This window comes from Oncorhynchus clarkii, chromosome 13 (assembly GCF_045791955.1).
Source record: "Oncorhynchus clarkii lewisi isolate Uvic-CL-2024 chromosome 13, UVic_Ocla_1.0, whole genome shotgun sequence".
NCBI classification, from domain to species: Eukaryota; Metazoa; Chordata; class Actinopteri; order Salmoniformes; family Salmonidae; genus Oncorhynchus; species Oncorhynchus clarkii.
In genome coordinates, this window is record NC_092159.1 from 19008918 (window position 1) to 19026032 (window position 17115).

The following is a 17115-nucleotide window of genomic DNA, read 5'->3' on the forward strand; positions in this document are numbered from 1 at the left end:
CCCAATTCACCAGAAAGATAGATAGAACGCAATTTATCTATGTTGGACATGATTAATCTGCTGTGAGGCATCATCTTCTCCACTCCTCTCTTTGTTTGCAGTCATCAGATGGCTCGAGCTCCATCCAACATCAGGCTGCAGCCCCTCAGACAATAACTATTGCACTCTTCGCATGACAATTAGCTCGGCCGCTGGACTCCCACCGACTAGCTGATCATAAGCAGACATCACTCCTCTTTGTTCCCGGGAGACACATTGGTGATCAATTGCAAAGTGGATGTGGAGCGAAATCTTATTTACCTGCTGATTATATTTTTGATAATGTGAAAGTTTTTGATGATGATGTGAGCTGTTACGTAAGCTTCCCTCGTGGAACTTAGTGCCTGTTAAAACTGATTCAGGAACAGATCAACATGCCCATATCCATATGGACATACATAAACAATCTCTGAAAGTAAATTAATGACATCTACTGAGAGATGGGTTATACGAAGTTTTTGTCCAGTTATGTGTCAGATCTCCCCAAGGAGATGTGGGTGTGGAGTCAGGCGCAGGAGAACCGAGTTCCAAAGAAAGGGCGTTTTATTTTAACAAGCTCAAAAGGAAAACCAACAGGACTCAGTGCTATAGAAAATACACTGGAACAATCCCCACTCAGACACAGTCCAGGGAAACCCCCCCCCCCCCCCCCCGTAGAACAAGAGCGAAATAAAACGCACCCCAACCTCACTGACAGTTCAACGAAAATAATCCCGCACAAAACCCCAAAGGAAATGTGGAATTAAATACCCCCCCTAATTAACCAAAGTGAAACCAGGTGATACACAAAACAGACATAACCAAAAGAAAAGGAAAAGGGATCGGTGGCAGTTAGTAGACCGGCGACGACGACCGCAGAGCGCCGCCCGAACAGGGAGAGGACCCACCCTCGGTGGAAGTCGTGACATTATGGTATTTGTCCAATACATTTTGTAAGATAAATTATGTTTAAATATATATATATATATATATATATATATATATATATATATACATACACATACACAATGGGGAGAACAAGTATTTGAGACACTGCCGATTTTGCAGGTTTTCCCTACTTACAAAGCATGTTGAGGTCTGTAATTTTTATCATATCAACAAAAATCCAGAAAATCACATTGTATGATTTTTAAGTAATTAATTAGCATTTTATTGCATGACTTAAGTATTTGATACATCAGAAAAGCAGAACTTAATATTTGGTACAGAAACCTTTGTTTGCAATTACAGAGATCATACGTTTCCTGTAGTTCTTGACCAGGTTTGCACACACTGCAGCAGGGATTTTGGCCCACTGCTCCATACAGACCTTCTCCAGATCCTTCAGGTTTCGGGGCTGTCGCTGGGCAATACGGACTTTCAGCTCCCTCCAAAGATTTTCTATTGGGTTCAGGTCTGGAGACTGGCTTGGCCACTCCAGGACCTTGAGATGCTTCTTACGGAGCCACTCCTTAGTTGCCCTGGCTGTGTGTTTCGGGTCGTTGTCATGCTGGACAAACCAGCCACGACCCATCTTCAATGCTCTTACTGAGGGAAAGAGGTTGTTGGCCAAGACCTCGCAATACATGGCCCCATCCATCCTCCCCTCAATACGATGCAGTCGTCCTGTCCCCTTTGCAGAAAAGCATCCCCAAAGAATGGGGGGAAGGTGTTCTTGGGGTTGTACTCATCCTTCTTCTTCCTCCAAACACGGCGAGTGGAGTATAGACCAAAAAGCTATATTTTTGTCTCATCAGACCACATGACCTTCTCCCATTCCTCCTCTGGATCATCCAGATGGTCATTGGCAAACTTCAGACGGGCCTGGACATGCGCTGGCTTGAGCAGGGGGAGCTTGCGTGTGCTGCAGGATTTTAATCCATGACGGCGTAGTGTGTTACTAATGGTTTTCTTTGAGACTGTGGTCACAGCTCTCTTCAGGTCATTGACCAGGTCCTGCCGTGTAGTTATGGGCTGATCCCTCACCTTCCTCATGATCATTGATGCCCCACGAGGTGAGATCTTGCATGGAGCCCCAGACCGAGGGTGATTGACCGTCATCTTGAACTTCTTCCATTTTCTAATAATTGCGCCAACAGTTGTTGCCTTCTCACCAAGCTGCTTGCCTATTGTCCTGTAGCCCATCCCAGCCTTGTGCAGGTCTACAATTTTATCCCTGATGTCCTTACACACCTCTTTGGTCTTGGCTCTTGTGGAGAGGTTGGAGTCTGTTTGATTGAGTGTGTGGACAGGTGTCTTTTATACAGGTAACGAGTTCAAACAGGTGCAGTTAATACAGGTAATGAGTGGAGAGCAGGAGGGCTTCTTAAAGAAAACTAACAGGCCTGTGAGAGCTGGAATTCTTACTAGTTGGTAGGTGATCAAATACTTATGTCGTGCAATAAAATGCAAATGAATTACTTAAAAATCATACAATGTGATTTTCTGGATTTTTGTTGATATGTTAAAAATTACAGACCTCTACATGCTTTGTAAGTAGGGAAAACCTGCAAAATCGGCAGTGTCTCAAATACTTGTTCTCCCCACTGTATATTGTATATTATTTTTTTAATAAATTATGTTTATTCTTGAATATGTCGCATGGCAAATAATATTTACCATGCAGGAAATTAAATCAGGGTGGTTAAAGATGAATCATTTTTGGCAGTTAATTAATACATTTCTAGACTTATCCAATTCCTTTTATTGTCAACATTTAAAGGGTATGTTATGCCTTCCAGTAAATGCAACAGTGATATAGGGGATATACAGAGTACAGCTATACACACAGCTATACAACAAGCCCTCAATAGAGATATGTCTTAATATGAAATGTATTACCGTAAACAGAAAGGAAGTATGGTTTGAAAAGGACTCACCTAAAATTGATTAGAGAGTTGAGAAACATTCAGTGTCTCCTTGTTCAGTGGTGAAGAAACACTGATCCACGCAGAACCTTCAATGACTTGTAGCATTTGTGCTTTCCCCTCTTAAGTGGCGAGAGAGAGAAGGGGTCAGACAGAAGAATCAAAAATGCAAGGTGAAATGCAATTTCCACTCATAATAAACGCTGTCACTTAATACAATATTATGGAAAATGATTAGACCTGATGTTAGAAACTATAAATTACATGTGACAAGGCCCTGAGACACTGGGATAAATAGAGGGGGCCCTTCGAGGTCCCTCGTCCCTCAATGAGGGCAATGAATGGCAAAATTGGAAGGTCAGGCAAATAACAAAAAAAATCTAAGGAACATTTCAAAAAAGAGAGAAAAACTGGCACAGAATCCGCAGTCTATTTATTGACTTTAATGAAAAACTATTTATCTAAATCACCACAAGATAGGATTCCTAGTTAAATCTGGAGAAAGAGGAGTGGGGAGGATTCCTAGTTAAAGCTGTTGAAAGGGGGTGGTATTTTTGTCAGAGACAAATGTAATGCTGTTTTTACAATTCAAATCTGATGCAGGGAAAGAAAACAGTTGTTTGTGCTGTGACACTATCCAAGTCACGCTTTTCCCTTCTCCTTCTTCTGTCTGGGTTTAGTGGTTTATTATTAAAGCCAGGTGTCATGTTCATGTCTTATTGCATTACATCACAAAGAGAAAGCCTATCTGAGCTATGTATGTCTTATTAATCAACATGTCTATGGATTCATTTGAGAAAAAAGGCCCTGGTTCTACATAGTGGAAATGCATTTTTAGGGATATTTCTGTGTTTTGACAGTAATGAACTGTAATGAAAATGTCTGTTTTACTTCCCCCACAAATACATTATATGATACCAAGATATAGATACAATGTAGTATTTAATATTATATATCATACAGGCTTCCAAACAAAGGGCTTTATCGTAATTAAGTTGTATCAACATTGGGTACTTTCACAGTATCTTTGGTTATAAAGTATGAAAATCTACTCTATTTTGCATAATTGTAATTAATATGTATATTTGCATTGCTTTTATTGTTTTAGTTTTACAGATCTTGCTCTGTTATTACTTTCTCAAGTGGCTAATTTCTAACAAATATGCAACAAAACATTTACATTTTCACTGAATTCATGACGAAATGAAAGTAGAGACTGTATAATTCCTAGCATGGAATTACAATTCCCGCCATTGTGGTAACATAGAGCATTCCACAAAGACATTATTCTTTATTGCACAAGTATTTGTTTTTTTCTCATCACAGATGTAGATATTGTTCAAAACAAATTGCAAATTGCCTAGACATGTAGTCACGCATGGTAAACACAGAGGTGTGGCGCTTGCACCAAAGTGCAGACCTGAGCTCACTGGAGGAGGCCAAAAAACCATGGCGATAGAGGCACATTTGTAAAATGAAGTCCAATACAAAGTGAAGGTGTAGCGCTAGCAGCAACTTGATGAATGCCAAGCACTAGACCTGGAGTGCTGACATGGTGACCCCTTCACTCACTCTCTTTCTTTCTTACTCCTCTGTATCACTATCTCTCTCTCTCTCTCTCCTTCTTTCTCTCTCAATCTTCCCCTCAATCTCTACTCATAACTTCCCTCTCTATTTTTCTCGATTCCTCTCCATCTCCTCCCTCTCTCACCCTCACCCTCACCCCTCTTCTCTCTCTCAATCCCACCCCCTCTCTCTCTCTTCCAGATAATGGTGCTGACAGACCATGAGTTTGAGAGCAGTGTGCTCATCAGCTCGGATGAAGGAGCGAGCTATCAGAAATACCGCCTCAGCTTCTACATCCTAATCCTTCTGTTCCATCCAACACAGGACTGGGCTCTAGCCTACAGCCACGACCAGAAGGTGAGCGCCATGTCATTTTTTCACTGCAGTTGATTGTTTGATACAGTACACTTTGGATTTGGAACTGTGATACACAGTCGGATAAAGCTCCAAGCTGTTGATGTTTTATATTTGTTGATCCCGGTTCCAAAGGCGCTGTAATGTTTTATTGAATATTCTTCTGTAGTCTTAAATGGTTTATTTACCTTCTTGAAGTTTTAATTAGAATATTGATTGTTGTTATCTGTTTGATGGTACTTTAGTTAGACATTACCCCATGCTGTGGAAAGCTCTGTACCCTCGTTTCACACAGAGGTCACATCCTTTATAACCCCCTGTGAAGAAGACTTAACACTATGTTCATTGAATATGACCTAGCTACCAAGATGGCTATCACAACAGGGGAGAATGGTTAAGTTGGAGGAGGGAGGAGACATATCAGTCATAATGAAAAGTGTGGATTCAGAGGTTGTCACTATGGGGAGGTCCTAATGAAAAAATAGTTTCTACACAGTCACTTTGATCAGATGCAATTTTACAGTTTTCATTTGCTGAGCTTTCGGTCTGTGATGACCTACTTTGGAGAATGCGGACTATAAGAGTTTGTAACACAAACTTTTGGGCTGTTTAATGAACCCTATAGATGTTGGTGGTATTTTATTCCTTTAAAAGGATGGGCCTTTGTGGACATGGAACACTCTCAGAAGACATACCTTTGTGGACATGGAACACTCTCAGAAGACAAACCTTTGTGGACATGGAACACTCTCAGAAGACATACCTTTGTGGACATGGAACACTCTCAGAAGACATACCTTTGTGGACATGGAACACTCTTACCTTTGTGGAACACTCTCAGAAGACATACCTTTGTGGACATGGAACACTCTCAGAAGACGAACCTTTGTGGACATGGAACACTTTTTGTGGACATGGAACACTCTCAGAAGACAAACCTTTGTGGACATGGAACACTCTCAGAAGACATACCTTTGTGGACATGGAACACTCTCAGAAGACAAACCTTTGTGGAGATGGAACACTCTCAGAAGACATACCTTTGTGGACATGGAACACTCTCAGAAGACAAACCTTTGTGGACATGGAACACTCTCAGAAGACATACCTTTGTGGACATGGAACACTCTCAGAAGACATACCTTTGTGGACATGGAACACTCTCAGAAGACATACCTTTGTGGACATGGAACACTCTCAGAAGACATACCTTTGTGGACATGGAACACTCTCAGAAGACAAACCTTTGTGGAGATGGAACACTCTCAGAAGACAAACCTTTGTGGACATGGAACACTCTCAGAAGACATACCTTTGTGGACATGGAACACTCTCAGAAGACATACCTTTGTGGACATGGAACACTCTCAGAAGACATACCTTTGTGGACATGGAACACTCTCAGACAACATACCTTTGTGGACATTATCAGACAACATACCTTTGTGGACATTAAACTCTCTCAGACAACATACCCTTGTGGACATTAAACTCTCTCAGAAGACATACATTTGTGAACATGGAACACTCTTAGACAACATACGTACAGTTCTGATGAAACGATTCCTTAAGCACTGATGCAATGTGGAATCCAATGGTGATTAGTAAATTAGATAATGAAGTATATTTAGTTGGGAGTCATTACAAGTGCAACTTTAAAACAGTCTGTTCTGTACTGATAACATATTGAGTTTTTCTATATTCAAACAGCTGTGTCTCAAGCTTTGTCAGATCACTTTATTACTTGTCTTCAGTCTTTTTGTATTCAATGCAGGTCAATCTCTGTCTCTTTACTATATGTCTGGAGTATACTGTTCTATTCCGAGTTCTAGAACTCTGGGTGACCTGTCTTGACTCTTATCTCAGAACGTGTGCTCAGTGTGAAGACATGATTACTATGGATGTAGCTCTTCCTCGCTCTCTTTGACTAAGGGCAATACAATTAAGAGCGTCTGTGACACGTCTCAAAAAGTATGATGGTGGAAAGTATGTAAACAACTCAACTTAATATACCTTTTTTTCTTGTTCTTCTGTGTTCATCTGGGTCTTTACAACTGTTCAAGTCTCCTAATTGACTTCAGTATTAGAGCTGCTTGTCTTATAAATCTTTTGACAAGAGCTGTTATGCTAGACAGCGTCAGGCCCGGGTTGTTTAGTGCAGTTCAGTTATTCATGTAACACCCTCCCTGCCGTTAGATTCAAAGAGAGAAAGCAAAGATGATATTTTTCTGAATGTGTTTATAGTCTGAGATGTATTGGGTTGGGTTAGTTGGGAAGCTAGTGGTGGAAGTCTGAAGGGAGAAGTGAATATGAACCTTGAAAACGGTCCCCTCGACTCAAGTTGTATTTCATTCTTAACATATTGCATCCCGGCTCACACACCTCGTTGGCCCTGTGAGACAAGGCCTTGGATCCCTAATGGACTGTGTAAAGGATATGTTCATTAAAACGTTAACTTGGTGGAAAGTTGAGATCAAGTTTTCAGGACACATTGAAGTTACTGTGGTCACTTGGGAATATGTGGTTTTGATTTCATTATTTATTTAGAAGTGTTAATAAGAGCAGACAATTCACTTCAGAAAAAGCTGCTAGTGTAGATAAAAAATGTGCTAATGTCATTTTATCTATTGATAGATACATTTATGTATCTATTGCCAGTCTATGACAAAACCTAACAATATCTATCCTGTTTAAGTTCAACCTTAGTTCCCTCAGCACCAGTCTTTTAATACAAGTGTTCTCTGTGTTTAATACCCTTATACCCTGTTTGCGTATATCAAGAGTAGAACCCCAGGTGTCTGACATTACTTTGTTTTCCCCAAATAATGTTCCTGTCAGCCCCCTGTAGTCTCCCACTCAGACACACAATGTCAGATGAAGAACGTCAGTCTACCGCATTCTGTACAACAACCAAATCAGATAGTTGACATGTTGGAGATGCATTTATTCAAACTTCCTTTCAACCTTTGAAAAAAGTGATTAAAAAAACTTTACACTTCAGATGTATCAACAGAAACAAGTCACATTTCTTCACACAGTCAAACGAGCTCACAGTATCCAACATCACCTGAGTCACTCACCTGCATACACTATTTGCAGCCTAGTCACCCAGCACCACAATTACATTGCGGGCAGCCCAACACACTGCCTAAGCCCCATTTTAATTGAATGCCAAACAACTCATTATGTGGTTATTCGTAATACCTGCCACTGGGGGAAACAATCAGTATTGCCAGACAGTGCCGCAAGAATAAAACGTCAGAGTTTCTCAGGTATTTTTGTGACTTCTCCAGTCTCTGACTCACTTGCTCTGCAGTGCATATTGGGATTTGATTGATCCCTTGTCTGCATTAGGTTGTTGCCTGTTACAGATAGCAGGATTACTGTCATTAGTCAAGTGGGGGAATGATGGCTCAGAGCCCAATAGATTATAATACAATAGACTATAACCAAAGGGTTTTGTGGAGGGGGGTCTTCCTGCTGAGAATAAAGCTGGAGAAGGTATTGTGGAGGGGGTCTTCCTGGTGAGGATAAAGCTGGAGAAGGTATTGTGGAGGGAGGTCTTCCTGGTGAGGATAAAGCTGGAGAAGGTGTTGTGGAGGGAGGTCTTCCTGGTGAGGATAAAGCTGGAGAAGGTGTTGTGGAGGGAGGTCTTCCTGATGAGGATAAAGCTGGAGAAGGTGTTGTGGAGGGAGGTCTTCCTAGTGAGGATAAAGCTGGAGAAGGTATTGCGGAGGGGGGTCTTCCTGGTGAGGATAAAGCTGGAGAAGGTGTTGTGGAGGGGGGTCTTCTTGCTCAGGATAAAGCTGGAGAAGGTGTTGTGGAGGGAGGTCTTCCTGCTGAGGATAAAGCTGGAGAAGGTGTTGTGGAGGGAGGTCTTCCTGGTGAGGATAAAGCTGGAGAAGGTGTTGTGGAGGGGAGTCTTCCTGCTGAGGATAAAGCTGGAGAAGGTGTTGTGAGGGGGGTCTTCCTGCTGAGGATAAAGCTGGAGAACGTGTTGTGGGGGGGGGGGGGGTATTCCTGCTGAGGATAAAGCTGGAGAATGTATTTTGGAGGGGGGTCTTCCTGCTGAGGATAAAGCTGGAGAAGGTATTTTGGAGTGGGGTCTTCCTGGTCTGGATACAGCTGGAGAAGGTGTTGTGGAGGGAGGTCTTCCTGCTGAGGATAAAGCTGGAGAAGGTGTTGTGGAGGGGGGTCTTCCTGGTGCGCATAAAGCTGGAGAAGGTGTTGTGGAGGGGGGTCTTCCTGCTGAGGATAAAGCTGGAGAAGGTGTTGTGGAGGGGGGCCTTCCTGCTGAGGATAAAGCTGGAGAAGTTGTTGTCGAGGAGGGTCCTCCTGCTGAGGATAAAGCTGGATAAGTTGTTGTGGAGGGGGGTCTTCCTGCTGAGGATAAAGCTGGATAAGTTGTTGTGGAGGGGGGTCTTCCTGCTGAGAATAAAGCTGGAGAAGGTGTTGTGGAGGGGAGTCTTCCTGCTGAGGATAAAGCCGGAGAAGGTGGTTTTTTGGAGGATGTACAGTATATGTAGCTTTAGGGATGCAATCGCACAAACACACATGGGTTCACAGACACACACACTAATACACACACACACCTGTTCGACAAACATACCAAAGCTGAATGCATGCATACATACACATAACCACAAAACTTAGACAGAGAAGAGTAAACTAGAAAGCACAGGCCTGGTGGAACTCAAACTCAATAGGATGCAGTTTTGGCAGCGCTGGCACAATGATGCAGAGAGAACAGGGGACTGAAATCAAAGGGAAATTATGGATACAGCGTGGAGAGATAGAGCGGGAACAGAGGGGAGTTACTCTTTTAACAGAATAGCAGATATACATTGTCACAACAGCAGATGGATGGAGGTGTGCTGTTAAATAGCCAATGTGCTAACAACAAGGTAACAGATTGTAGCGTGTGTGAGAAACTTGCCATACACCTGTGTTCCTTTGGTGATATTGTGGATGTGTGACATCTTTTTGGTTTCTCAGCATGTCGGCCTATTTATATTGAGTGCAAAGCCCCAGTTGATGGACTGCCACTTCCATTCAATCCACAGGTTGTCAATGGGGTTCCAGTCTGGAGACAGAGGTTTATTGCAAAATCTTGATTTTGTGGTCAAATAACCATTTCTTTATGGATGTTCATGTGGGCTTGGAGTTATTATCTTGTTGGAAGATCCACTTGCGGCCAAGTTTCAGCCTCCAGAGGCAGAGGCAAACATGTTTTTTGCTAAAATGCCCTTGTACTGGGTAAAGTTCATGATGCCGTTGACTGTGCCCCAGGACAAGTGGAAGCCAAATATCACCATAGCATCAAAGATCCACCACAATATTTTACAGTAAGCATGGGGTTCTGCTCTTCATATGGATATTTCTTTAGACACCAAACCTACTACTTGTGTACGTGGCCAAAGAGCTTTCTTTTCATGTCAACCAACAAATGTAAATGCCTAGAGATGGCTAAATGGCATTGGCACCTGAATTAGACCCTGTGATACGGTCAGATGGCATGAAAATAGAGCTCGTTGGCCATGCATAATTACTTTTTTTGTTTATTTTTTTATTTCATACTGTATTTTTTGCTCATCTTCGTCAAAGGTGCCTGTATGTATGACATCCTTTTGTCTTTTTAGGATGGGCAGCTTCTGTATTGCATTCCAAGCCCCAGTTGCAAGGCTAAGTCAGGCTACATTCACACAGATACTGGGTTTTTGAGCATTGGGTTATGTCTTATGACTAGCCCTCCTTGCTGTTGGTGAAGACCACACGTCCACAGGGTGTATTTAGAACTCCTATCCACTCACCTGAAGGCTTTGATGTTTCAGAGGCATCATAACCTTTATGTGGAGGAGCTGTCAGTTTATTGGTATTCGTCTGTCAAGTCGTGTGTGTGTGTGTGTGTGTGTGTGTGTGTGTGTGTGTGTGTGTGTGTGTGTGTGTGTGTGTGTGTGTGTGTGTGTGTGTGTGTGTGTGTGTGTGTGTGTGTGTGTGACAAGGGAGTGGGATTGGGAGTGGGAGTGAAGATTATGAATTAAAGACTGGGGGAAAAGGGAGATTGATGTTGATTAAAGGATGGTTGAAATTATATTACAGTTTTTCTCAGTTGCTTTGGCTCAATCGCTTTGGCTCAATTATATATATATATTTTTTTTTAAACAATAAGTTCCTAACTTTGAACAATTAGTTTCTTGTCCACACCAGATTTTAATTTCTTATTAATTTAAGCAAATTGCACAGGTTTTGGCACGTGTGCAAAAGAGTAAGTACAATTGTGTACAATTTGCCCAATAACTACATGCACATGGCTTGCTGATGAAAACTGACGAGGTGATTCTCAGTGAAACTGTCATACTCTTCACAACTTCTAAACATTCTTTCATTGTGTGAGCCGTCACATGCAAAATGATCCATTCAATGATCAAAATCTGTCAGGCATACAGTGGGGCAAAAAAGTATTTAGTCAGCCACCAATTGTGCAAGTTCTCCCACTTAAAAAGACGAGAGGCCTGTAATTTTCATCATAGGTACACTTCAACTATGACAGACAAAATGAGAAAAAAAATACTGAAAATCACAATGTAGGATTTTTAATGAATTTATTTGCAAATGATGGTGGAAAATAAGTATTTGGTCACCTACAAACAAGCACCTCTGTCCTCCACTCGTTACCTGTATTAATGGCACCTGTTTGAAATTGTTATCAGTATAAAAGACCACAACCTCAAACAGTCACACTCCAAACTCCACTATCGCCAAGACCAAAGAGCTGTGAAAGGACACCAGAAACAAAACTGTAGACCTGCACCAGGCTGGGAAGACTGAATCTGCAATAGGTAAGCAGCTTGGTTTGAAGAAATCAACTGTGGGAGCAATTATTAGGAAATGGAAGACATACAAGACCACTGATAATCTCCCTCGATCTGGGGCTAAAGCACCTTATACTACCCACCACTGCGACCTGTATGCTCTAGTCGGCTGGCCCTCGCTACATATTCGTCGCCAGACCCACTGGCTCCAGGTCATCTACAAGTCCATGCTAGGTAAAGCTCCGCCTTATCTCAGTTCACTGGTTACGATTGCAACACCCACCCGTAGCACGCGCTCCAGCAGGTGTATCTCACTGATCATCCCTAAAGCCAACACCTCATTTGGCCGCCTTTCGTTCCAGTTCTCTGCTGCCTATGACTGGAACGAATTGCAAAAATTGCTGAAGCTGGAGACTTTTATCTCCCTCACCAACTTCAAACATCTGCTATCTGAGCAGCTAACCGATCGCTGCAGCTGTACATGGTCTATCGGTAAATAGCCCACCCAGTTTTACCTACCTCATCCCCATACTGTTTATATTTATGCTTTATCTTGGCCAGGTCGCAGTTGTAAATGAGAACTTGTTCTCAACTAGCCTTCCTGGTTAAATAAAGGTTAAATAAAAAAAATAAAAATAAAAATATATATATATATATATATTGTACAGGGAGTTTTACTGTACTTCAATGATGCCTGTATGTACTTCTTGAAGTTGTAGATAACATTTCTGATTCTAGAATAGGCTATGTAAAACAAACTTTATATTTATTTTCTGTGTTACTATATAGAGAATAACGGAACTGGAAAGACGTGAAATGACCCACATTCTTGTTTTTGTGGAGGAGGCTGGGTTCCATCTGGCCAAAGGCAGGAGGCGTGGCCCGCAATCTCATTGGACACCGAGTCACAATTGGCACACCAGGCCAACGTGGGGGCAACATTACAATATGTGTTGCCATTTTGAGAATGGTGTGAGCACACATTCCTCACTTTGGGCCCTGTAACACCCAAATTCTCCTGGCCTTCCTAAATACACTTTACAGAGATCTAATACCAGAACACGAACAAGGTTTTTTAAGACCAGATTTGCCAAATTATGTAATTGTGTGGGATAATGTCAGCTTCCAGCGAACTAACATTGTTAGGAAAAGGTTTGCTGTGCATGAAAGGATAACAATGGAGTTCCTTCCACCATCCTCCCCATTCCTGAATCCGATAGAAGAGTTTGTTTCAGCATGGAGGTGGAAAGTATATGACTATCGGGCACAAGATCAATGTCTCTGTTAGATGCCATGAATGCTGCTTGTGAGGACATCACAGGCGATCATAGCAGGGGATGGTTGCGCCACGCAAGTAGATTTCCCCCCTGGTGCATCACAAGGGAAAACATCAGATGTGATGTTGACGAAAGTCTCTCGCCAGACAAACAAGAGCGACAGGATGTCCACCAAGAAGATGGGAACTTTTAGTGTTACGTACTGTGAGGAGGTACAATTTATTGTTTTTAACAGAACAACCGCAGGTTTTCTGTTGTGTTTTAAATTTTTTTAGCGTGGATGCCAAATTGGATGCCAAATTGTCTGTTCACTATACATTACTTTATATATAAAAATGGACATGCAAGTGTGAATTTTCTGTTTACATGCTACAAAAATTAATTTACTATATACATACAAATGTGCATATCCTTTTTCTGTGTACTACAGTATTGTACAGTATTGACTATTCCCAGTAAACTTTAACCTACTGTTGATATCGGTATCTAAAAAGCTCAGTGTGATACAATAGCATTCAGCTAGACAAAATGTACATTCTTGTATAGTACAGTAAGCAGTCAGTGTCAACTATAAAGTAGAACAAAACTGAAATGTTTTATGTAACAAACTGCAGTGGTGAAAAAACAACAAAACATTTTGACCAGTACGGCTCACACAATGACAAAAAAAACGTTTCATTTTGGTGGCATTAGCCAATTTACTGACACAATAACTAGGTTTTGAAGCATGAATGAAATGTTTTGGGTGAGTTACTACATTTTGCAGACATGCAATAGAGTTGTAAAGTCCCATTAAACAGTTGTGACAATTGCACTTACAGTTTAGAGAAAGTTAAGACTGTTTCAAAAAATTTGCCAAAGTGATTGAGAAACTGTAAACAAAGCATTTATTTCAGTTAGAGGTGTTCTTTATTTTACTTCTGTTATTTGTTGCTTGCAGTGGAGGAGCTGATGTCAGTTGATCGGTTTTGACAATTTGTTTTGAAACAGGGCCTCCAGAATATATTCACTTCCTTCTCTCAGTTATTGGCCCATATTACAGTGACAGTGATGGAGAAAACGTGGTTTGCACACGTCTCTTCTGTGAGCTGGCACTGAAGGTGATCTGACACTTTATTACACCTCTCCCACTCCCTCTCTTGTTTCTCCCTGTCCCTGCCTTTTGAATCCCCCTCTTCTCGTCCGCCGCAGACAGAAGTCAGAGTGTGTATCCCAGTATCTCGGCCAGGTACAAGGCTGACATTTAACTTTTCAAATAGGATCAGCTGGGTATCAGTGCCAGAGCTGCCAACCTCCCATCATTATTCTGTGGGGAATAATAGTCGACATGATGGATTCTGCCTCTTGCTGAACCTCGCCTCTTAACTACAATCCAACAGCCTCGGTCTGTGGCCGGCTCTACTTTCATATGTTGCTAACATAACCCGCTCTGCGTTTTTTTCTTGTTTATTAGTATGATAAAGTCTCCCTCTGAGGGAGAGCGATAGTGAAAGGGGCAGCCATTTGAATCCATTAGTGTTTATGGTCGTTTGAAGATGCCAGACAACGGTATTGGTTTCCTCATCTGTTAGAAATAGGGGATTATCAAAGCAGCTTCCTCCTTCAGTTAGAAATAGGGGATTATCAAAGCATCTTCCTCTTTCAGTGGAATGTTGATGTGGACGGGAGTTGGTCTATTCTGGAGTTGGTCTATTCTGGAGTTGGTCTATACTGGAGTTGGTCTATTCTGTAGTTGGTCTATACTGGAGTTGGTCTATACTGGAGTTGGTCTATACTGGTGTTGGGCAATACTGGAGTTGGACTATACTGGGGTTGGACTATTCTGCAGTTAGTCTATACTGGTGTTGGGCAATACTGGAGTTGGACTATACTGGGGTTGGACTATTCTGCAGGTAGTCTATACTGGAGTTGGTCTATACTGGAGTTGGTCTATACTGGAGTTGGTCTATACTGGAGTTGATCTATTCTGGAGTTGGTCTATTCTGGGGTTGGACTATTCTGCAGTTAGTCTATACTGGTGTTGGGCAATACTGGAGTTGGACTATACTGGGGTTGGACTATTCTGCAGGTAGTCTATACTGGAGTTGGTCTATACTGGAGTTGGTCTATACTGGAGTTGGATTATACTGGTGTTGGGCAATACTGGTGTTGGACTATACTGGGGTTGGACTATACTGGGGTTGGACTATACTGCAGTTGGACTATACTGGGGTTGGACTATACTGCAGTTAGTCTATACTGGAGTTGGATCATACTGGAGTTGGACCATACTGGAGTTGGACCATACTGGAGTTGGTCTATACTGGAGTTGGACATACTGAAGTTGGATTATATTGAGGTTGGACTATACTGGAGATGGTCTATGTTGGAGTTTGACTATACTTTGTCGATACAGAATACTATACTTTGTAGCAGTAACGCAGGGTTGGTCTGTGCTAAAACTTCCAATCAGATACTGCGATTCTGCCTCATGGACTGTAGATTTGGACAGCAAGACAAATTGAACCAGCAAAGCTGTACTCTACATTATTGATTTTACTTTTATAGAGCATCAATTCCAGTATATCTAACCTGTAGAGTTATACTACACACCTGGTTGTAATTCTCTACCTTTCCAATGACATTAATAACCAAACACAATCAAACGCCCAGACAATGCTTATTCATTAGCATTTTCATTCTCTCTCAGCTGCAATTCCTTTCCCACACACAGTGGGGCAAAAAAGTATTTAGTCAGCCACCAATTGTGCAAGTTCTCCCACTTAAAAAGATGAGAGAGGACTGTAATTTTCAACATAGGTACACTTCAACTATGACAGACAAAATGATTTTTTTTAAATCCAGAAAATCACATTTTAGGCTTTTTAATGAATTTATTTGTAAATTATGGTGTAAAATAAGTATTTGGTCAATAACAAAAGTTGATCTCAATACTTTGTTATATACCCTTTGTTGGCAATGACAGAGGTCAAATGTTTTCTGTAAGTCTTCACAAAATTTTCACACACTGTTGCTGGTATTTTGGCCCATTCCTCCATGCAGATCTCCTCTAGAGCAGTGATGTTTTGGGGCTGTTGCTGGGCATCACGGACTTTCAACTCCCTCCAAAGATTTTCTATTCAGTGCCAGTTTTATTTGGACTTGGGGAATCTTCGATGCCCTTGAGGTTTAGAACCTACAGTATTTGTTTAACGTGGCCGGAGATTGGCTCTTTAGGACAACATTTAATGTACTAATTGGAAAGTCATTGCACCAATAGTGCGGTGGAAGGACCAAAGATGTGTTCACCCCAAAAAAATGCTCGCCCCGTCCACTCCCCCACATTTCCCCTAATGATCGTAACCTGCCCAGGAGCCTATAAATCGTGAACAGTAGTGAAACTAAGTGTCTCATCATTATGTGGTCTCCACCTTTCCTCTCTCAGAGAAAATCTACCATATGTCTTGAGAATTAGGGGCACAATCTCTTTTCCGTAAGCTTTTTATATATATATTTTTTTACTAATGACATCCTTGTGCCATTTTGTGGTCTTTGGCGTAAGGGGGAAAATTGAATTATGGTGACTGAAGTTGGATGGGCCCATTTTAGGTTGTGGTATAATGCTGTTGCTGTTAGTTCATTCACTATGTGTTAGGCAGTCCCATTGGAGGTCCATGGCAAGATGGTTGTCACGTTAACCACTGCATGTGCATTCATAACATACCTGTAGGGGTTTTAACATGCTCATCGTGCCACCACGGAGACATAAACCAATATGTCTATATATAAAAATATATAGTCCCAAGCTTATTGTAAAGCTGAACTCCCCATAAGGTGAAACAGTGCCACTGTTCCTCCCAGCACATGTTATTGCTTTTGTTTAGTTGAAGTAACTTAGGAGATGAACATCCAGCATCGCAGTAAAAATAAATCACAGTACATACTCTCCTGTTCTATTGTGCGTGCAAAACAAAACCGTACTCATTGTTTGAAGTAACTTTGATGTTGTAACATTGCAGATGGACATGGCAGTTTCATCATTAAGGATTCCAGCTTTAAATGCAAACCTATTGTTTAGTAGTAATCTACCATACAAAATGCTATATAGCAACATCACCCTTTCAATATGGCATATTCCATGTACTCTTATGTTTAGTATTGTATTGAGCATGGAAACAAACATTGTAGATAATGTTGACAATATGTCACAGTACAGCCTACCTTGTAGTATACTTATTTGTG

General features: G+C 41.5%; 2 pseudogenes; both read left to right on the plus strand.

The window, feature by feature from the left end:
- Positions 1-17115, plus strand: part of LOC139423511 (VPS10 domain-containing receptor SorCS3-like) — a 391895-nt pseudogene that overhangs the window by 317217 nt on the left and 57563 nt on the right.
- The window catches only part of LOC139424133 (VPS10 domain-containing receptor SorCS1-like), a 171627-nt pseudogene that overhangs the window by 114436 nt on the left and 40076 nt on the right, over positions 1-17115 (plus strand).